The sequence below is a fragment of the Chiloscyllium plagiosum genome, unplaced genomic scaffold (assembly GCF_037043375.1).
Source record: "Chiloscyllium plagiosum isolate Xiang-an unplaced genomic scaffold, Cpla_swu_hap1 HiC_scaffold_1, whole genome shotgun sequence".
NCBI lineage: Eukaryota > Metazoa > Chordata > Chondrichthyes > Orectolobiformes > Hemiscylliidae > Chiloscyllium > Chiloscyllium plagiosum.
In genome coordinates, this window is record NW_028270139.1 from 124,108,903 (window position 1) to 124,131,774 (window position 22,872).

At 41.6% G+C, this 22,872-nt stretch overlaps 1 protein-coding gene across 2 annotated transcripts in view; it reads left to right on the forward strand.

The window, feature by feature from the left end:
• The first annotated feature begins 704 nt into the window (after positions 1-704).
• Positions 705-22,872, forward strand: part of atp8b1 (ATPase phospholipid transporting 8B1) — a 145,063-nt gene continuing 122,895 nt past the window's right edge. Inside the window, exon 1 of one of the 2 annotated variants that reach the window (XM_043676452.2) lies at positions 705-971. The gene's annotated coding sequence lies outside the window, so the exon portion shown is untranslated. The remainder of the gene's footprint in view (positions 972-22,872) is intronic. The other variant, XM_043676317.2, reaches the window with a different exon arrangement.

Below are 22,872 nucleotides of genomic sequence, written 5' to 3' on the forward strand. Positions count from 1 at the left end.
TTTCATTTTATAATCGCTGCTGTCAGGCAACGTGAAACAGTTCATTACATTAAAGGCTCTGTGTAAATGCATGTTCCTTTGTTGCCTACAATAATAGAGGGAAAAAGTTTGTTTGAATTCATTGGGGAGGGGGAATAAAGAGATGAACAATCTTCTTTTCCTGATTTTTATAAAGAAACACTTCATTTATGGCTAGCCTGGAAATTACTGTCTTCTCAAGTTCCAAATCTCAGTCAATAATTTCTTTCTTCACGCAAGCCAGCTAAAACCATCTGTCTTCAACTTGCAAACAGGGGTCGTTTGTTAGCTGGTAACAACATTTTTTTTGCAAGCTCCCACCACAAAACACAAGGTAACATTATGAAAGAAAAAAAAGTGTGTATCTTTCCATGAAATCTCAGCACTCTTCCTTCATTCAACTACTTATCATTTCTACTGTATTGAGCAGCTTTAGCCTCAGACTACCTGCGTTCAGGTATTCAAAGGGCGGAACTTATGTTCCACGTCTTATGGTTTTCTGTTGTCTTACAATCGATGACTGCATTTTCCCTAATAGTCAAAAAAAATGTTGACTCGTTTCTAAGATTCATACGGCTAAAGGTCCGCCGCTATTATTTTGTAACAAAGTCCCCTAATTAATTCTTAGTGTAACCCTAGAACCTACAAATGAAGCTTGTTGCAGTAATGGAGTACAGAAAGAACAAAGTATTTGATGTTTCTGACGGCACCTGGAATCATGTGACTTTAGTCCCATCCCAGTCGAAACAGGAGTAGGAAGTGTTGTTACTTCTGTTTCCTCGGTCAAAAGATGTCATAATTGTTTGCTTTTAAATTGCGGGGAGAAGAGAAAAAAAGTTGAAGAACTTGTTTGTCAAGGTGCTTGTATGAAAAGAAGCCATTATTGCTGAAAGTAAATCTTTCAACTGGAGCACCCAAGCACACAGGACATATTTAACTTGTTAGGAACTCTGGTAAGTCATGTTACATTGACCGATTTTACATCAGGTTACTTTGATAGGCATGGTGTTAGTTTAAAATATTGGAACAAAAACTGCTGGCTGACTTTAAGATTCAAGGTAAATCTGCTGTTAACTTACCTGATTTTAAAATCCATAACTGCTTTTGTTTAATTATGAGTTTTACAAACGAATTGTTTGCTATATCTAATAAATATTGCTTTAAGAATGTTAAACCCGCCGTGTAATGATTGGACGGGTTTTGTTTTAAAATATATCCGCGACATATGCAATAGACAATGCGATTTGTTTTCTTGTTTCTGAATCATGCTTTGAGAGTAATTCAGAACAAAAACCTACTGATGTTCTAATGACCGACAAATTAAAGGCTACCTGCTTGGAGATTGCCTGAGAGTGTAATACTTTAAATTGCGTCGAATGTGGATGAACTGAGAGCTTCCACACTTGTTTGTGACGGGGTGTTGTGTTTGAATGCTTAACTCTTATTTCAGCTTAATCTAATATACGTTTACCAATTTGATTTTACGGTTAAAGTGCGTTTGTGCATCTTAATCCGGCCAAACTCTTGATTCTCTCAGACATGGGGTTCTGTCTCTTTGTGCCTGTCTAAGGCTGCTCTTTGTCGGTACCGGCCATACTCGTGTATTGTGGAAGGACCCACAACTTCACAGTTTTGCATGGTTTTTTTTCCCTCCTTTTTCGGGGTTTTTTGACTAGTTGGTGGCGAACCTTATAATTACATTCCTTCTTTTAGATGTTTTCTAACCTACTTGTTCAGAGATGTTATTGCATACCTCTGGAGCAGGTGGGACATGAAGCTGGGTGTCTTGGCTTAGAGGTAGGGACAGTACCACTGCCACATTGTTGTTTGTTGAAAATTGTACAGGCATTTGTATAGTGCAGTTAACTACAAACTAACATCATCTTAAGACATGGAATGTAAATTTAAGCCCTTACAAAAGAATTGACAAGTTATCAAAAGTTTAACATTTCAGTCTTGTTTTAAAGATGATGTGCGAAAACAAACTTAAAATCTACAAAATCACAATCCCCAATTCAGCCTATTCATGCCCTTCCTTTCTATATTTACATCCCCCCCATTGTTCAGTCTCTTCCCACTTGGGTCGTGAATCCTCTGACACTGTGTATCAGTTCCACAATTTCCAGTGTTCAGGCCCGAGCTATTTCCTTGTCACCATGTATGTACAATTCCCCCTATTGGGGGTATATTTACATAGGATTGAAAGGCTCTCCACATCTTCCTTGAAATGTCCCTATCCACCATCACCCTGCTTTATCTCACTGAGTTCGTTCTTACTTCGAACAGCTTTTCCTTTAACTTGTCTCCCATTTCTAAGGCAAAGGTGTGGCTGGGTCTACCCAAATGGTTCCCAGTTACACATGTTTTGTTATGCCGTATGTGAAGAATTCCTTGTTCTCATCGTATGTGGAGACCCAACTCTTTGACTGATGCATCAGTGATAACATTGGTGCTGCTTCCTGCTCTCATCCAGAATTGGAAAACATTTCCTCGGTTTTGCTTCCAATTTTCCATCAGCTGCATTGGTCCATATCTGACTCTCGCTTCCCTTCCTCAGTCTGGCTGATTCCGTTTCTGGGGAGAAGCTGACCACCAATATTCACTATGAAACCAACCACTTCCACAGTTACCTTGACCAAATTTCTTCACAATCTATGTAGGGTCAGTGGATTGGACCTGCTAAATTGCTCATTGAGTCCAAGGATATGCAGGTTTGGAAATGCTGTGTTAGAGATTCAATAGTGGTGGATCCTCTTCAGAGGGTCAGTGTGATTCGATGGGCCAAATGGCCTACTTCCATATGCTGTTGGGATTCTATGATTCTTCCAGCTGCTCTGACCCCCACATCTGTTCCAATGATGCCACCTTCGTGTCCTCCTTTTTTCCTCTACCGAGGTTACTGCCCACCCCTACCACAGTTGACAGAGCCCTTAACCATGTTCGACCTATCACTCCCATTTCCACCTGCACCTCTTTCCTTCCTTCCTTCCCACATTGACCATTACCTCTGCAACACCTTGGTCCACTCTTTCCTTTCGCCTAACGCTGCTTCACTCTCCCATGGTACCTTCCCATGCAATCGCAGGTGGTGTGAAAATTGGCCACTCACCACCACCCTTCTCACTGTCCAGGTGAAGCAGCATTTTAACTACTTTGAACCTACTCTACTGTATTCACTGCTAACCATGCAGTCTCCTTGACAGCAGCAAGTTAAGACAGAATGTGGCCTCTTTGAGCAGCACCTCTGCTCTGTCCATGTGAATGACCCTGATCTTGCAGTTCCTTGATGTTTAAGTAAACCACCTTGCTCACATGCTTTTATTTCTGTCCTGAGCCTGCTATAGTGTTCCAAAAAATTACTCCTCCGGTTTATGTTGAAATACCTCATTTTCTACTTCTGCACTTGCCAGTCGCTTGGACTCAATATTTATCGAGTTTCACAACTTCTTCAGAGTATGACCTCTGTATTCAATTTTTCTCAAATCCCCCCACCTTCCTCTGCCATGTCTTTATTTTGTATCTTGTTGACCAAGTGGAGCCTTCTCCTTTTTCCTTGCTTTCTTTTACACCCATTTTCCATTTCTATTTTCCCTTTGCCAACTTTTGCTGTGGGAACCCTCTCAATATATTCGACTTGCTTGCCTGTCCTTTCTGTAAACAGCATAAAGAGCTCCTTTTCAGTTCTGAAGAAGTCGTATTAGACTTAATAGTAACTGTATCTCTCCACTAATGCTGCCAGACCTGCAGAGATTCTCCAGGATTCTGTTTTTGTTTTATGCTTCCAGCATTGCCAATATTTTGCTCGCATGTCAGGGATAAACTCCGTTTTAGAGTGTCAGGGTGAAATAGCTGAAGGCTTTCCGAATTACATTAGGACAGAGGGTGTGGGTTGGGGTTTGTATCTGATGAAGGTCAGAGTGTAACTAGCTTTAGGAACACATCAGTTTTATATGGTAAATGGGGTACAGGCTATAGAGAGAGTTGGAAGTAAGGACTACTTTAAGTGTGATACATGAGAGTGGGTGGGTGATTGTAGGTGATTGCAAATACTAATTAATATGGGGCATGATTGAGCTGTTAAGTTTGAACAGTTGGATATTGTGGATATTGTGGAGATCCACAAGATGGTATATAAGATGTTGAAGCAGTTGTTTAAATTTTATAGCATTTTCTTTTTAAGAAGTTGCCCGTGTATGTCTAATAGGAATTATCTAAAAGAAATCTTTGTTTGCACATCTCTGGGTATTATTCAGAGGAACAGGAACCTGTTTGAGATGTGTCCATGGCACTGGGACAAGAAAAACATGTCATAGGGTCAGAGAGATGTACAGCATGGAGACAGATCTTTCGGTCCAACTTGTCCATGCTGACCAGATATCCCAATCTAATCTAGTCCTAGCTGCCAGCACTCGGTCCATATCCCTCCAAACCCTTCCTATTCATATTCCCATCCAGATGCCTTTTTAAATGTTGTAATTGTACCAGCCTCCACCACATCCTCTGACAACTTATTACATACACGCACCACCCTCTGCATGAAAAAGCTGACCCTTAGGTCTTCTTTATATCTTTCCCCTCTCACCCTAAACCTATGCCCTCTAGTTTTGGACTCCCTCACCCCAGGGAAGAGACTTTGTCTATTTACCCTCTCCATGGTCCTCATAATTTTATAGGCCTCCCCTCAGCCTCCAATGCTCCAGGGAAAACAGCCCCAGCCTATTCAACCTCTCCCTATAGCTCAAATCCTCCAATCCTGGCAACATCCTCGTGAATATTTTATGAACCCTTTCAAGTTTCACAACAGAATTGCATGCAATGTTCCAACAGTGGCCTAACCAATGTCCTGTACAGCCGCAACATGACCTCCCAACTCCTGTACTCAATACTCTGACCAATAAAGGAAAGCATACCAAACGTCTTCTTCACTATCCTATTTACCTGCAACTCCACTTTCAAGGAGCTATGAACCTGCACTCCAAGGTCTCTTTGTTCAACAACACTCCCTAGGACCTTCCCTAAGTACTGCAGAGATGCTTTCCAAAAATACAGGACCTCGCATTTATCTGAATTAAACTCCATCTGCCACTTCTCAGCCCATTGGCCCATCTGATCAAGATCCTGTTGTAATCTGAGGTAACCTTCTTCGCTGTCCACTACACCTCCCAATTTTGGTGTCATCAGCAAACTTACTAACTATACTTCTTATGCTCCCATCCAAATCATTTATATAAATGACGAAAAGTAGTGGTCCCAGCACCGATCCTTGTGGTACTCCATTAGTCATAGGCCTCCAGTCTGAAAAACAACCCTCCACCACCACCCTCTGTCTTCTACCTTTCAGCCAGTTCTGTATCCAAATGGCTAGTTCTCCCTGTAATCCATGAGATCTAACCTTGCTAACCAGTCTCCCAAGGGGAATCTTGTTGAGCGCCTTACTGAAGTCCATATATATCACACCCGTCACTCTGCACTCATCAATCCTCTTTGTTACTTCTTCAAAAAACTCAATCAAATTCTGTTTTCCCACGCACAAAGCCATATCCCTAATCAGTCCTTGCCTTTCCGAATACATGTACATCCTGTTCCTCAGGATTCTCTCCAGCAACTTGCCCACCACTGAGGTCAGGCTCACTGGTCTATAGTTCTGTGTCTTGTCTTTACCGCCCTTCTTAAACAAGGCACCACATTAGCAAACTTCCTGTCTTCCGGCACCTTGTCTGTGACTATCAATGATAAAAAATATCTCAGGAAGGGGCCCATGTTAGTCCAACAAAGAAGTATCATAGATAGACAAAGTCTCTTCCCTGTGGTGAGGAGACCAGAACTAGAGAGCATGGGTTTAGGGTGAGAGGGTAAAGATATAAAAGAGACCTAATGTGGCTCCACACAAAGGCCACCTTGCTGATCTTTGAGGGGGCCTATTCTCTCCCTAGTTGCCCTCTTGTCCTTAATATATTTGTAAAAACCCTTTGGATTCTCCTTAATTCTATTTGCCAAAGCTATCTAATGTCCCCGTTTTGCCCTCCTGATTTCCCTCTTAAGTATACTCCTACTTTCTTTATACTCTTCTAAGGATTCACTCGATCTGTCCTGTCTATACCTGACATATACTTCCTTCTTTTTCTTAACCAAACCCTCAATTTCTTTAGTCATCCAGCATTCCCTATACCTACCAGCCTTCCCTTTCACCCTGACAGAAATATACTTTCTCTAGATTCTTGTTATCTCCTTTCTGAAGGCTTCCCATTTTCCAGCCATCCCTTTACCTGCGAACATCTGCCTCCAATCAGCTTTCGAAAGTTCTTGCTTAATACCGTCAAAATTGGTCTTTCTCCAATTTAAAACTTCAACGTTTAGATCTGGTCTATCCTTTTCCATCACTATTTTGAAACGAATAGAATTATGGTCGCTGGCCCCAAAGTGCTCCTCCACTGACACCTCAGTCACCTGCCCAGCCTTATTTCCCAAGAGTAGGTCAAGTTTTGCACCTTCTCCAGTAGGTACATCCACATACTGAATCAGAAAATTGTCTTGTACACATTTAAGAAATTCCTCTCCATCTAAACCTTTAACACTATGGCAGTCCCAGTCAATGTTTGGGAAGTTAAAATCCCCGACCAGAACTACCCTATTATTCTTACAGATAGCTGAGATCTCATTACAAGTTTGTTTCTCAATTTCCCTCTGACTATTGGGGGCGTCTATAATACAATCCCAATAAGGTGATCATCCCTTTCTTATTTCTCAGTTCCACCCAAATAACTTCCCTGGATGTATTTCCGGGAATATCATCCCTTAGCCCAGCTGTAATGCTATCCCTTATCAAAACTGCCACTCCCCCTCCTCCCTTTCTATTCTTCCTGCAGCATTTGTATCCTGGAACATTAAACTGCCAATTCTGCCCATCCCTGAGCTATGTTTCCGTAATTGCTATGATATCCCAGTCCCATGTTCCTAACCATGCCCTGAGTTCATCTGCCTTCCCTCAGAAAATGGGGGAGATACTAAATGAATATTTTGCATCAGTATTTACTGTGGAAAAGGATATGGAAGATATAAGGACTGTAGGGAAATAGATGGTGACATCTTGCAAAATGTCCAGAATACAGAGGAAGAAGTGCTAGATGTCTTGAAACGGTTAAAAGTGGATAAATCCCCAGGACCTGATCAGGTGTACCTGAGAACTCTGTGGGAAGCTAGAGAAGTGATTGCTGGGCCTCTTGCTGAGATATTTGTATCATCGATAGTCACAGGTGAGGTGCCGGAAGACTGGAGGTTGGCAAATGTGGTGCCACTGTTTAAGAAGGGTGGTAAAGACAAGCCAGGGAGCTATAGACCAGTGAGCCTGACCTCGGTGGTGGGCAAGTTATTGGAGGCAAGGTTAGATCTCATGGAATACACGGAGAACTAGCCATTTGGATATATAACTGGCTCAAAGGTAGAAGACAGAGGGTAGTGGTGGAGGGTTGTTTTTCAGACTGGAGGCCTGTGACCAGTGGAGGGCCACAAGGATCGGTGCTGGGCCCTCTACTTTTTGTCATTTACATAAATGATTTGGATGCGAGCATAAGAGGTACAGTTAGTAAGTTTGCAGATGACTCCAAAATTGGAGGTGTAGTGGACAGCGAAGAGGGTTACCACAGATTACAACAGGATCTTGATCAGATGGGCCAATGGGCTGAGAAGTGGCAGATGGAGTTTAATTCAGATAAATGCGAGGTGCTGCATTTTGGGAAAGCAAATCTTAGCAGGACTTATACACTTAATGGTAAGGTCCTAGGGAGTGTTGCTGAACAAAGAGACCTTGGAGTGCAGGTTCATAGCTCCTTGAAAGTGGAGTCTCACGTAGATAGGATAGTGAAGAAGACGTTTGGTATGCTTTCCTTTATTGGTCAGGGTATTGAGTACAGGAGTTGGGAGGTCATGTTGTGAAACTTGAAAGGGTTCAGAAAAGATTTACAAAGATGTTGCCAGGGTTGGAGGATTTGAGCTACAGGGAGTGGCTGACCAGGCTGGGGCTGTTTTCCCTGGAGCGTTGGAGGCTGAGGGGTGACCTTATAGAAGTTTATAAAATTATGAGGGACATGGATAGGGTAAATAGGCAAAGTCTTTTCCATGGGTTTTGGGAGTCCAGAACTAGAGGGCATAGGTTTAGGGTGAGAGGGGAAAGATATAAGAGAGACCTTAGGGGCAACTTTTTCACACAGAGGGTGGTACGTGTATGGAATGAGCTGCCAGAGGATGTGGTGGAGGCTGGTACAATTGTAACATTTAAGAGGCATTTGGGTGGATATATGAATAGGAAGGGTTTGGAGGGATATGGGCCGGGTGCTGGCAGGTGGGACTAGATTGGGTTGGGATATCTGGTCGGCATGGACTGGTTGGACCGAAGGGTCTGTTTCCATGCTGTACATCTCTCTGACTCTAATGGGCAACATCTTCATGCAGACAAGGTCTTATTTGAAATTCATTCAAAAGACATGATTTTGCAGTGAATCTGATAAGGACACCAAGTCGTCTTTGATCTGTCTATGATATTTGACAGTCATAGAGGTGTACAGCATGGAAACCGACCCTTGGAACCATCTCGTCCATGCTGACCAGATGTCCAACTCAATCTAGTCCCATTTGCGAGCCCTTGCCCATATCCCTCTAAACCTTTCATATTCATATACCCATCCAGATGACTTTTAAATGCTCTAATTGTATCAGCCTCCTCTGGCAGCTCATTCCATACATGTACCACACTCTGTGTGAAAAAGCTGCCCCTTTGATTCCCTTTTATGTCTTTCCTTTCTGCCCTCTCTAGTTCTGGATTCCCCCACCCCAGGCCCTCATGATTTTATAAACCTCTATAAGGTCACCCCTCAGTCTCCGACACACCAGGGAAAACAGCCTCTCCCTGTGGCTCAAATCCACCAACCCTGGCAACAGTCTTTGCTATTAGTCCATAGGTAAAAGATGTTTTGAGCACATGACCCTTCAACATCTCTCAAGCTCATGACTCAATCATTGTTTGCCGCACTTCCTTCCATGCTGGCTTTAGTGCTGAAATATCCTTAGCTCTTTCCCTTTGTTCCATCTGCCATCTGAACATAAAATCTCTCCTAGCTACCATCCCCAACTTCAGATATCCCTTTATCTTTTCCCATTCTCTTCAATCATAGAATGTCTTGTGTGCATGATTGAGCAATTCATAGCCCCTTTCCCTCACCATCTACAATCAATCCACCTCTTGCAACCGCCAACACTTCTCTGTGCTTCCAATACAACTTTGTGTTTAGATGCCCAACTTTCTTGCTTTTGGTGTTTTGCCCATAATGTTCCTACATCAAATTTATCAGTTCATTTTCTTGCCTTTTAATATCATTTTTATTGTAGTTGCTTTACTGATGCCAGCACAGTGAGGCCACTGATCTATTTCTGGAATGTACATTTTTAGGACTCTTGATTCAGTGGTAGTGTCCATACCTCTGGATCAGAAGGCATAGGTTCAAATCCAACCTACTCCAGAAGTGTATCAAAACATGTCTGAACAGGTTGATTAAAAAATATTCCAGCAGCTTTTGTGATGGTACCAATTTCTGAACGTTCACCTAATCTTTGTTGCTCTTCAATTTTTGTAACACAATATACCTCTGAAAACCTGTTTCTTCAAAACATTTTTAATTTTATGTGAGAATCTTCAATTTGTTAACTTTAATGTATTGTTGCCAATGGCAACCCAGCATGATATGGGTCATGCTGCTTATTACCAAAATATGTCTTACGTGCATAATATTGGAGATGCAATATTTGTTTGTTGGAACAATGGAAAGACTGAATGAATGGCTACAGTCCTTTGGCAGATTAGCTAACATGTTCAGAAACAGGTCATAGAACAAGTGCAAATCGTCTTCATTGTAGATGCTTTCTAGTTCCTTTTATATGGAGGAAAGATTAAGCCCAAAAACCGAAATCTGGGAAATGTAACAACAGTATGAAGAGCAATTTCATTCCATTTCTTGGCTGTCATGTGAGTTGCCAGATAGGCAGGAACCAGTTTAACTTGCTGTTTGGCACTTGTAGCACAGATGCATCCCTTCATTTCTGCATTGCTGTCCAATCTAGATTTTTAACATATTTGCTTGTGACACACAAGTAGGACTGACAGGGAGTGGTGAGCCTTTGCGTTGTCCACATTCTTTCTGCTAGTGTTAGGAAATTTCAGAATATTAACCGTGACTGTCAAATGATTGCATATCTATTGTCAGAATTGTGTGTATCCTACACATTTATTGAACGTCACTTAGAGCATCAATGCAAGCAGCAGGGAGGGATTGGTGCCTGCTTTGGACCCTTGTATGTTTTCAAAAATGTGTTGCTGGAAAAGCGCAGTAGGTCAGGCAGCATCCAAGGAGCAGGAGAATCGATGTTTCGGGCATAAGTTCCTTGGATGCTGCCTGACCTGCTGCGCTTTTCCAGCAACACATTTTTGAGCTCTGATTCTCCAGCATCTGCAGTCCTCACTTTCTCCCTTGTATGTTTTACCTAGAAGTGAAAAACCAAGTAACTGAACTGTTTAAGTTTAGCTTTTAGCCTCCAAACTGAGCTGAACAGCTCTACCAAGCAAATCAAGAAGACATTTTTAAAAATCACACAGCAGCAGGTTATAGTCCAACAGGTTTATTTGGAGGTGGTTGTGTAACAAAATCATAAGTTACAGAATTTAAAGCAAAAGGATTGCAGTGTCATGGAATGTAATATTAAATCAATTTTCGCTTCAATCTTTCATCTCTAGATTGATTATATTAGTTTTGGTTCCTTCGTATGTAAATCTCAGAATTTTTTTCAAGTGACATTCTCAAGATCGCTTTTAACAAAAGGTGCCATCTCAGCTCAGTTAATACATTGAAGGTGTAAAGTTAAAGTCAGTCTGTGTCCCAATGTTAGGTCAGACTAATTCTATTTCTAAACTGAGACTTATGGACTCTTTTATATGGATTTATGCAGTTTTTGAGCAGAATAAAATGTAATTCTGCTTGGGTAAATTCACCCCACAAATGTGTGTGCGCAGGGGAGACCAAGTGTGTGTGTGTCTGTGTGTGTGTGGGGGGGGGGGGGGGGGGGGGGGGGGGACTGTGTGAGTTTGAGAGAGCTTGTGTATGAGAGCAGGTCCCTCTCGCACGAGACCCCTCTCTCATATGTCCACACACGCATCCTCTCACAGGCTTGCACCCCATTAAAATCACACAGATGCACGCTCACCCCCCCCCCCCCACACACACACACACGTGCACACACTCACTCTGTCCCTCCTACACACAAGTTGCAGAAATGCAGTTTTTGTTCAAAATAAAATGTATAAATCCATGTAAGATTCTGTAAATTCCACTTTAGAAATGGAATCAGTGTGACCTAACATTGGGGGACACACTTTAACTTAAGTCCTTCAGTGCATTATCTGAGCTGAGGTGGCACCTATTATTAAAAGTTATCTTGAGACTGTCACTTTAAAGAAATTCTGCGATTTACATATGAAGGCACCAAATATGATCATTCTAAAAGATGAAAGACTGAAGCTAAACTTGTTGTTTAATGTTACATTCTATGACGCTATAATCCTGTTGCTATAGATTCTATATCTTTATGATGATTTTGCTCCACAACCATCTGATGAAGAAGCAACACTTCAAAAGCTAGTGCCTCCAAATAAACCTGTTGAACTATAACCTGGTGTTGTGATTTATATTTTTAACTTTGTCCACCACAGTCCAACACCAGCTCCTCCACATCATGACTTTTTCTGAGCATATTTACCTGGAGCAGAATTTCCCTCTGTTTCAATAAATGATAATTGTCACTTGGAAAGAAATTTTTTTAGTGCATGCCTGAGCAAACCGAGGTGTGTTGCATTTTCTAACATATACTGAGCATGTTCCACAGTACTTAGCGTATTAATTATAAATCAGTTAAGTAGGCAAAAGAGATTGCAAGGTTCTGAAAATAGAACAATGTTAGGTCTACCAAATTTGATGGATCTGCTTGGGCTTTTCTTGAGAAACGTGTGTGGTTTTTTTTCAAGTAATGTCTTTGACTCGATTTACAGTTCAGAGTTTAATCTAACCAGCGTTGTCAATATTTAGAAGTTGTGTGTGAAAGAAGGAACACATTCAAAGATTTTTCAGCTGTGTTGTAAATGACCTTAGGTAGTCTCTTGGCCTCAAGGATGACTTGCTGTAGCTCAGTCATGCAATCGGTGGGCCATGTGTGGGACAAGATCAGGTAGATGACTTCTTTTGAAGTTTTCGCACTCTTTCCAATGTCTGAATTTGCTTTTGTGCCTTTTGTTTGGTGCCTCCCTCATTGAACCCTTCATTTCTTTTTGTTTGGTCACAAGCCAAGGACTCCTGTGAGTTGACAGGAATGTTTGACCTCATCAGGAATGCTTTTGAAGTCATTCCTAAAACATTTTGCATTCTTTTTCCTGGAGTTTCCTTTCACAACCAGGTCCTGACGCATCTGCTAAACTGAAGTCTGAAGTCAAACACATAAATGTCATGACTAAAACCGAAGGAAATGCTCACAGTGGAAATCAGAAACAAAGCCAGAAATTGTTGAAGAAGCCTCGCTGGTCTGGCAGCAACTGCATGAAGTGCAGTGACTTCATGAGATTGATATCCCTTTGATCTGACTATCGGTATATTGACAAAGCTATTGAAGAATTTAACCACTTTGATTAAGACATATCTACCTTTTCTGGTGAAGATCTTGAAAAAGAGTCTAACTGCTCTGTCAAGGTGATCATACAGACTCACTAATGGACACTCTCTCTAATGACCAATTTTATTTTATATTGCCAACTTGTCAGCCTTTGTTTACGCTACTTGTCTAATCTTTTGCTTCTCCTCTGTGTTATCTGTTGTGCACTAGATTTCCTGGTACGAATCAATCTGGATTTCACAAAGGTGACATTTTCGTTTAAAACTAATTTAGTTTAATTTTTCCAACTCATCTGGAGAACACTTTTTTTTGTTTTATCGTATGCAACCCGACACTCCCTGTTAACATGTTTCTAACTACAGTGTCTGGTTTTATCTGCTAATCGCTCTTTCCAATTTTTTTTTTTGGCTAATTCCCTTGTTTAAAAAATGAAAACCACTAGTGTTTCCTTTAATGATCAAGCTTTGGGGCCTGCAATTTTCCTATTCCCGTTTGTTGTTCTTTTTGAACGTGAGTCTCCAGTCTGTTGAAATAATCCAACCTCCAAGAACCTGTTAAGTGCAGGAAGACGAGCCATTAACATGCAAATGTCCCCACCACTCAGAAACTGCCTCACTGGTTTGTTCTTAGGTGGTATTCTAATTAGGTGTTCATTTAATCAAAATATTCAGAACATCCAGTGAGCTAGAGGCATATCTGACTGGTTATGATAATGATCTAACGTCAACTGTGACGTAGCTCATGGTAGGACAGGACTGAGTTGTACATTCTTTCTGGTAAAATATTTAGGAAGGAGGATTGTGAGCACTAATGCAAAATCAGCTTCTCTGACAAATTAAGAAAATCTGTATGAATTATTAGAATTTACCAAATAAAATTTGCTTGCTTTCAAAAGCAACATGTAAAAAATGACAGCTGAGATCAATTGACTGAAAACTGTTTCTTTCAGTTAATAAAGACATCATAAACATAATCTGTCTCTCTGCATCTTGGTGCTTGACAGCTGGGGCCTACACTTTGAAGTATGGTCATTCTTATCAATATAAGAAACAACATAAGCAATTTGCATGCAGCAAATCTCACAAGCAGCAGTGAGACCATGACCGGGTAATTTTTTTCATTTTAGTTTTCATGCTTGAGGATAAATATTCGTTAAAAACATTGGACACTGTTTTCTTGATCCTCTTGTAAGATCAATGGAATCTATTATGCCCAAGTGTGAGAGAGTCTTGCTTTGTCATCATCTCTGAAAAATGGCACCTCCTGCAATGTAATGCAGCATTGGATTGCCACACTGAATTGTACTGAAGTATCTACAGCAGGGCCTGATACTCCAACTTGCTCATTCTGAAGATTGCTCCCACCAGCTCACAGCTGAAATACTATAGAGAGCTCACAGAAACAAATTGGAAAAAGTTGGCAGATAAAACTGACCACAGTAGTTGATGTGCAAAAAGGAAAGATTTTAGGAGCAATCTTGGATAGAACAAAATGCAGAGTTGCTTAGATGAATTCTTAAATTTCAATTAAATGGAGCATTTTTAAAAAAACGTTATACCTGAACTGAAGATTCAATAACACAAGGAAATCAAGCGCACAACAGAACTATGCATATAATTAGCAATCTAAGAATGAGTGAAGAAAGACGCTGGTGATATCATGGCCAAGTGTAAAACATACCATACATCAAAAGAATAACAAACGAAAGAGTGGATTTGATTGGAGGTATATTTGGTTCTTGTGAATGATGGAGCTATGGAAACACTCAGTAATTTGTTTAGTCATCTTGGTTGTGGCAATGAAAGAGAAGGCCAAACAATTGAGTAAGACATTGATAAATAAGGAAGTTGTCTTGAAAGAAAACTGTGAACTTTCAACGTTAAAACGCAGTACTCCTTTGACTCCCTCAGAAACCTCTTGTAAGGAGATGAGGGAGACTTACATATAAAAATACCTTTGAAGTTCCTTGATTTGTCAAGGTTAGAACATAGAAAAGTACAGCAAAGAACAGGCCCTTTGGCCCATAGTGTTGTGCCGAGGAGCTTGGAGAATTTTGGCATCTACATTGAGAAAGAACTAAAGCTCATAATTATTGATGTGTCAGATCAAGATTCAACTAAATACTTTGCAAAAAAGCTAACATGGATAGCATTAATAACTTAGATGTTTGTGGATTGATTTAAGAAAAGCCAACAACTGTGAGTAGAAGGTAGATTATACCACAACATTAATGTCATCTATTGAGGAAATGTGAATGGATCAACAGTAGAAATGCCAAAGATAAGTACTTAATGAACATAAAATCCACAAATGAGCAACACAACAGTTTGAACTTTAAGTGAGCCATACAGCCTTTTCTTAAAAAAAACTTAACTTCACTTTTTCACAGGGTATATATGCAGGTCAAATTGTGTCCAGCCTGTCTCCTGTTTCCTTGATGTAAAACTCCTTTGCAAGTTGTTTTTAAGATTTGTATTGAAAACCTTTTTTCATGGCTGGGTCAGCTTTATCCTCTGTTTTTTATTTTGTAATTTAGCTTGTAGTGTGAGCGGACTTATTTTCAGAATGACAGGACAGAGCTACTGAGTGGGATCAGTAGCCAGATCCTTAGAATTCCTGCTGGTGAAGATTCATTGAAACTACTTTTGATCTTGCCTTGCATCTTGCTAAGATCAGAGCTGTAAATGATAGGTTCTTTGATTAAGAAATTGGAAATTTTTGGACTCTGTGTGTATGAAGCAAACAATTTCTCTGTATAGGATGGCCAAACTACAAATAAATTATTTCTCCCACCGTTACAGAATCCACAGTACTGTGTCAGCACAATATATTATTGTTGATAGTACTAAACTGATTTTGGGTTTGGTTTGGCCTTGGTTTTAATGTTGAAACCTTCAAGCATTCAAGGTGAAAAGTCATGGAAACCACCAAAACTCTGGTGTGGGAGACTCCGTGTCTCGTTTTGGGTTTGAATACACAGCTCTTAAATGAAACATGCAGTACGCCTCAATTTTTAAAAGTAAACATGCAGTTAGATTAATTTTGGTAGCATTCTCTTGCCTAGGTTAAAAATCTATGGCTGTGAGCCTCCGACAAGGTTTTGATTGTGAGCCATCCAGAGATTTCGATGCAATTCTAAATGAGTGCCACATTATTGGAGGTTCCATCTTTCAGAAGAAGTACTAGACTGAAGCCCTGACTTGGCTTTCAGAACTTGAGTTCTTTTGCATTTTGTTTTTTTGTTCGATAACAACAAGCAGACCATTTCCAGTGCCCCGGTGCTATACAAAAGCAACTAAATCAAGATGATAGTAGGTGAGTTGTGATATTTACCCTCTTCAAACTTTGCAAGTTTTAAAACTACTTACACTGAAGTAGCCATTACAAACCTATTGTGGCAGCCAATCATGGCTTCTGCAAATATATTCCGGGGTTATGGTCTAAATTTGCACTCTCAGTAACAACTCCATACTTGCCACTGGTTCATATTTTGTTCTGTGCTGTAAGCTATTTTCTGACCATTCCTTTTCAAAATGGTAAGAACATATTTAGTTAAAGATACTTTATCAAGCAATATATGTTTAGCAGGCAAGGCCTTTTGCTTATTGTGCCTTATCAAACATTTGTTCGTAGGTAAATTTAATTTCAAACCAGGCCTCCCCTCCTTCCTCAAATATAAGTGCAAAAGTGGTGTTTAAATGACAGAAAATTATTAAATCTATCACAAACTGAACAAGCAATGCAAGTTTGGGCAGGACATTTTGTCTGCCATTGTTCAGTATTCTTCCCTCTAAAACCTTCGCTAACTTCCACCACTAGGTATCAGAGATGGTAAGTTTATCTTCATGTTCCATCTCTTGGATCTCACAGCTGAAACAAGGTTTGGACACACTTCGCATGTGTGTGGATGTGCGTGTTGCCAACTGGGTTAATAAAGTTGATACATGGGTGAGTTGGACTGGGCTCATCCCTTTGCTGATAAGATAATATTACAAATAAAAAACACTAGAATATAGCGTGGCTCTAAATATCTTTTCTTCTCGTATTGTAACTCTTGTCACAGGAAAGTTTTTTTTTAAAGTTCTACTTCCCCTTTTTGGTCAGAACTCACATGACACTAGCTTATAGTCCAACAGGTTCATTTGAAATCCCAAGCTTTTGGAGCACTGCTCCTTCATCAGGTGAAGTCCTTTGTGCGTTAGGTTGTGCTGCAATAAATTTATGGATGAAAAGTCAGTGATTTAGGACATTATTTTTAATGGCAGTTTACTGAACAGTACATGATGCCACAGAGTCACCTCGCCAACCATTTGCCCTAAGTGTGTGCCAGCAATCTGTATATATCATGGGTACATTTTGTTCTCTGCATTGTTTAGATGTTAATTCAACCAAAACGAACACATTAAGTTATGAAGACAATGTACTTAAAATCTTGTACAGCTAATATATCTGGCTACAGTTTTACCAACATACTTGGGACATAAACCAAATTAGTCTCGAAGGGTGACATTTTGAACTTTGAAGAGAAGGAGAAGGTCATTAATTCTCTTATGAGTTGATGCTAATATTGACTAAGGATTGTTTTCTTTCTTCCTCTCTTTGAAAATGTCATTGCATAGAATTCATTGTTTGATAATGTAGATGGATGGACTGTAGTCTGTTGTCTATTGTAAGGATAATGTCTACTCTTCTATGAAAATAAATACTGGAAGACAGGACCTGACTCTTACTCATGTCACAACATGAATAAACATAAATCTGACCTGAAGTAAACAAAATGACTTAGGAAGATTAAAGAATGAGTTGAAAACTAGGTTGACCGTTTTAATTTTGAGGTATGAGGCCTGAATTCTTCCAATCAGATTTCCAATTCTGCCACATTACTCTTCTATGTTTTGCAGTTTTAAGGCCCTCTCTTTTGCAATCTCCTGCCTATGCCTTTTTCCACCTCTTGCTGCCTTGTTTATTCAAATCTTTTCTCCTAGGGCCATCAGTTAGTGCTCAGGTGAAGCATTTTGGGATGTTTTACAAAGTTACGATCGTCATACGAATGCATATTTTTTATTACGTTAAAACAATCCTTCATTTAAAAAAAGTTCATATGGTGCTCTATGCCCCATTTAAATACATGATGCTGAACATCTTTTAATTGATAATGCATGATATGTAATGATAATGAAACAAGGTAAGGTGAGGGTTTATTTAGGATCAGTTTTCCACACAGCTTTTTAAGTGAAAGATGGTGATGATATTTATATAATTGTGTATTTACATTGTAGCTGCTGATCAGAGATCATATCTGTTCTAGCCGCGCGTTGCATCATATGTACTCATTTCCTCCATTATGAATTTTTACGCTCAGGAAAGAGTTTTGTATGTAAGTTTACAAAAGCAAATGAAGTTCTCTCCATGCAGTTATGTTTTCAGATCACAGGCAGGAACAGTGCTCATTCTTTCAAATCAATTTTGGGGTCGTTACATCAGGGAGAAAATGTGTGGCAATGGATATTTTCTTGAGCCTTCTAACTGCTGAAGTTGAGAGCATGTTTCTCGTTTTCGATTGAGGAACCTAAATTTGTTAGCTGACTGTCGACATCTTATTGGCTTCACAGTTGCCTTAAGGTTGTACATAGTCATCTTTGTAGCTTCATTCCAAGTACTTGACTTTACCTTCCTGCAGTTGGTCAATCAGCACAGTCAGCTTTATGGTGCGTCAGCAAGAGAAATGAGACTTTGTTAGTTGATTGATTCTTCATTTGGACAGCTAACTTTTACCACCATGCTAAAAACACTTGTCAATCCAGTCTCAACTAAATTAAAAGAAGCCCGAATGCATGTATAATGCATCTCTTTCTCATGGCATGTGGTCATTGACAAGGGCAGCATCTTTTGCACATTTGTACCACTTTGCTTGAAAAGCCGGGGTGATGGTGAGCTATCTTCTTGAGCCACTTTATGGTGTAGGTTCATCCAAAGGGCTAATCTGAGCAGAGCCTCAGGATTATGATGCTGGAATTGTGATCTAATTCTAAATCCAAATCATGAGTGACAGGGAGGGAAGGAACGGTCTACTATTTCCTTGTACCATGAACCTACTTCCCTTGTCCTCGGGTGGTAGAGTTCATGTATTATTGAAGGAGACTTGGTGCATTTTTTTTAAGTTGTAAGTGCTGCTGCCACAGTAGTGTGAATGGTGGAGAGAATTAATGCTTAAAGTGGTCTTTTGAAGTGCTGACCAGACAGTTTGGTGCTAGATGGTGTCAAGCTTCTTATGTTGGTGGATCTTCATTGGGAAATGGAGAATGTTCCAAACACACGTGATGTGTGTCTTGTGGCTGTTGGACAGGCTTTGGAGAGTTGGGAGGGGAGTTGATCATTGTAGAACTCCTTGTTGTTGGCCTGCTCTTGTTGACACAAGATTGATTTGGCAACTCCATTTTCTGGTCAGTGGTGAGCCAAGTGTACTTTTGAAAATTTTGTAATGGTATTTGTATATAGTACCAGAAGGAGTTAACTGACTTCACATGATCAGCTCCACTGATGAAAATCTCAAGCATTGTTTCTGGGAAGAAGTAACCAGAGTATTCAAGTGTTAGACCGTTGTCTGGTCATGTCTTGGTGGTGTTGCAGTAATGTGCACATAGTCTTAGGTTGAACCTGATGTCGCACAGGGGATAATCATCCATCTCTTGAGTATTAAGGAACATGTGACAAACCTATTAAGAGAAAGGTGAGGACTGCAGATGCTGGGGATCAGAGTCAAAAGATATGGTGCTGGAAAAGCACAGCTAGTCAAGCAGCATCCAAGGAGCAAGTCGACGTTTCAAGCATAAACTCAGCAGGAATGTTGTTTTGGGGGCGGTGGCCAATGGGGTTGAGAGATACATGGGAGGGGATCTAGCTGGTGGAAAGGTAGCTAGAAATGTGATCGGTACATGAAGGTGGGGGGTGGGAGTGATAGGGTGGAGTGGATCAGTGGGAAGTAAGATAAACAGACAGCACCATCCTCTTGAACAGTCCTGAGTTGGAGGGTTGGATTTGGGATAAGGTGGAGGACAGGGAGATGAGGAAACTGGTGAAATTGATATTGATTCTGTGTGGTTGGAGCATGCCAAAGCGGGAGGGGAGGCCTTCTTCCTCCAGGCGTCTGGTGACTAGGATTTGGCGGCGCAGGACTTGAATGACTTTGACTTTGGCAGAGTGGAAAGGGGAGTTGAAGTGTTCGGCTACAGGACAGTGGGGTTGATTTGGTTCGGTGTCCCAGAGATGTTCTCTACAAAGTTCTGCGAAGCTTCTCCCAGTGTAGAGGAGATCATATTGAGAGCAACGGACATGGTAGATGAGGTGTTTGGATGTGCAGGAAACTCTCCGCCGGATGCGGAAGGATCCTTTGGGACCTTGGATGGAGGTGAGGTGGGGGAGGTGTGGGCGTAGGTTTTGCGGTGGAAGGAGAAGGTGCCAGGAATGGAAGGTGGGGTGGTGGGGGCGTGGACCTAATGAGGGAGTTATGGAGGGAATGGTCTCTGTGGAACGCAGGGGTAGGGAGGGAAATATTTCTCTGTTGGGGTCTGTTTGTAGGTGGTGGAAATGGCAGAGGATGATGCATTGTATCCAGAGGTTGGTGGGGTTCAAGGGCAGAGGTGCGGCAAATGGAGGAGATTGTTGACCCTGTGGGATAGGAAATTGCGTCACTTGAAGTAGGAGGCCATCTGGGATGTTCTGGAATGGAATTGGTCCTCTTGGGAGCAGATGCAGTGGAGGTCGATGAGTTGGGAATAAGGGATAGCATTTTTACAGGAGGAGGGGTGGGAGGAGGTGTAGTCCAGATAGCTGTGGATTTGGAGGGTTTGAAGTAGATGTCAGTGTTGAGTCGGTCACTGGAGATGGAGAGGTCCAGGAAGGGAGGTGTCAGGGATGGTCTTGAGGTCAGGGCAGAAAGTGTTCATGAAGTTGATGAACTGTTCAACCTCCTCGTGGGAGCACAAGTGACACCGATACGTTTGTCGATGTAGCAGAAGAAAAGGTGGGGAATGGTGCAGGGTAGCTATGGAAAATGGACTGCCTCACGTACCTGACGAAAAGTCAGGCATAGCTGGGGCCTATGTGGGTGACCACGGCTACTCCTTTGGTCTGAAGGATGTGGGAGGATTCAAAAGAGAAATGGTTGATGGTGAGGACCAGTTCAGCCAATCGAATGAATGTCTCTGTCTCTGTCTCTGTCTCTGTCTCTGTTGAAGAGTAGTGGTTGGGTCGACGGGAGAGAAAGAAACGGAGATCTTGGAGGCCATCCTCTTGGTGGTTGGGTGTGTACAAGGAATGGATTTTCATGCTGAAAATGAGGCATTGGGGGCCGGGGAAACAAAACTCATGAAGGAGGTGGAGGGCATGGATGGTGTTCCAAATGTATGTAGGGAGATCCTGGAGCAAGAGGGACAGGATAGTGTCAAGATATGCGGAGATAAGTTTGGGGCATGAGCAGGCGGAGACGGTGGGTCGATTGGGGCAGTTACGTTTGTGAACTTGGTGTAAGAGGTAGAACCGGGCCTTGCGGGGTTCTGGGGCGATGAAGTTGGAGGCTGTGAATGGGGGATCCTCAGAGGTGATGAGGTTGTGGATGGTCTGGGAGGTGGTGGGAGGTGAGATCGTGATCAAGGGGGCAGTAGGAGGAGGTGTCCACAAGTTGGCACCTGGCTTCAGCAGTTTAGAGGTCGGTGCACCAAACTACCATTGCGCCTCCCTTGTCTGCTGGTTTGATGGTGAGGTTGGAGTAGGAGTGGAAGGCTGTGCATTGTAAAGGTGAGAGGTTGGAGTGGGTGAGAGTGGTGAACAGATTGAGGCAGTCAGTGTTACAGTAGCAGATGGGGATGACCCAATCAATCCCACTACCCTGTGGCTGACCACTTCAACTCCCCCTCCCCTTCACCAAGGACATGCAAGTCCTGGGCTGCCTTCACTGCCAAGTCCTAGCCACCCGATGCTTGGAGGAAGAACACCTCCTCTTCTGCCTTGGGACTCTCCAACCACACAGGATCAACGTTGACTTCACCAGTTTCCTCTGTTCCCCTCCATCCACCTTTTATCCCACATCCAACCCTCCAACTTGGCAATCTCTTGAACTGTCCATCTTATTTCATCCATCCACCTCCTCCCCGACCCCTCAACACACACAATCTGCTCCCCCTCCACTCCCCTCCATCATTTACCTATCACCTTCCTAGCTACTTCCCCCATACCCCCAAGTCCCACCCCCTCCGATTTATCTGTCAGCCCCCTTGCCTCCCCCCCACATTCCTGATGAAGATCTTATGCTCGAAATGTCGATTCTCCTGCTCCTCAGATGCTGCCTGACCAGCTATGCTTTTCCAGCGCCATACTTTTTGACATGTAACAAATCTACATCTAGTTCAAGATTGAGCCTATCTTCTGCTGAAGCCTGTGTGTAGGCATATTTTAATTAACATGGTTTAGTCTGTTATCAAATAAAGATTGATGGCACTCAGTCTCACCAAGATACTCAGATGGTTCGGATGGAGCAATGACAACATTCTAATCTGACCATAAGTATCAAACAGCAATAGTGAGATTGTTAGAGAATGTCACTGTTTAGTAGTTAATGGTGTAAATGCTTAGGAGCTGAGAACTTGAGTGTTGTATACTCGTCAGTGAACATCCCTATTTTTGGCCTGACTGAAGACATAATTCTGTGACATGACTGTTAACCTTCTAGGAAGTCTTCTACCAGAACAAATTGTGCAATTGTTTTTCAACCATTGATTGTCATGGGTGTTTTATCTGAATAAATAGATATTGCTCGATAGTTTCTGAGAGACTTAATTAGTTTGCCTTTCCTAAAGAGAGTAGACTTCACTTGGCAATATTTCAATACCTAACAATAGACACACCGTTCTCCTTCTGCCATGGGACATGAGTAAACAAACAGTCAAGCTGCAAAGAACTGACTGTCTTGGGTGTAAAATGTAATGTAGCTGTACAACTTTGCTGTTCGGTCAATACCACATGTTGAGGAAGCACAAACTCCGTGCAGCTGATTTAACATCCTGTGCTGTTCTAATGAGCATCAAACATCGAATGTGTGGTTTTGCATCAGTCTCTCAATTGTGTGGATTTTTCCATTTGTTTAATATTGGACTC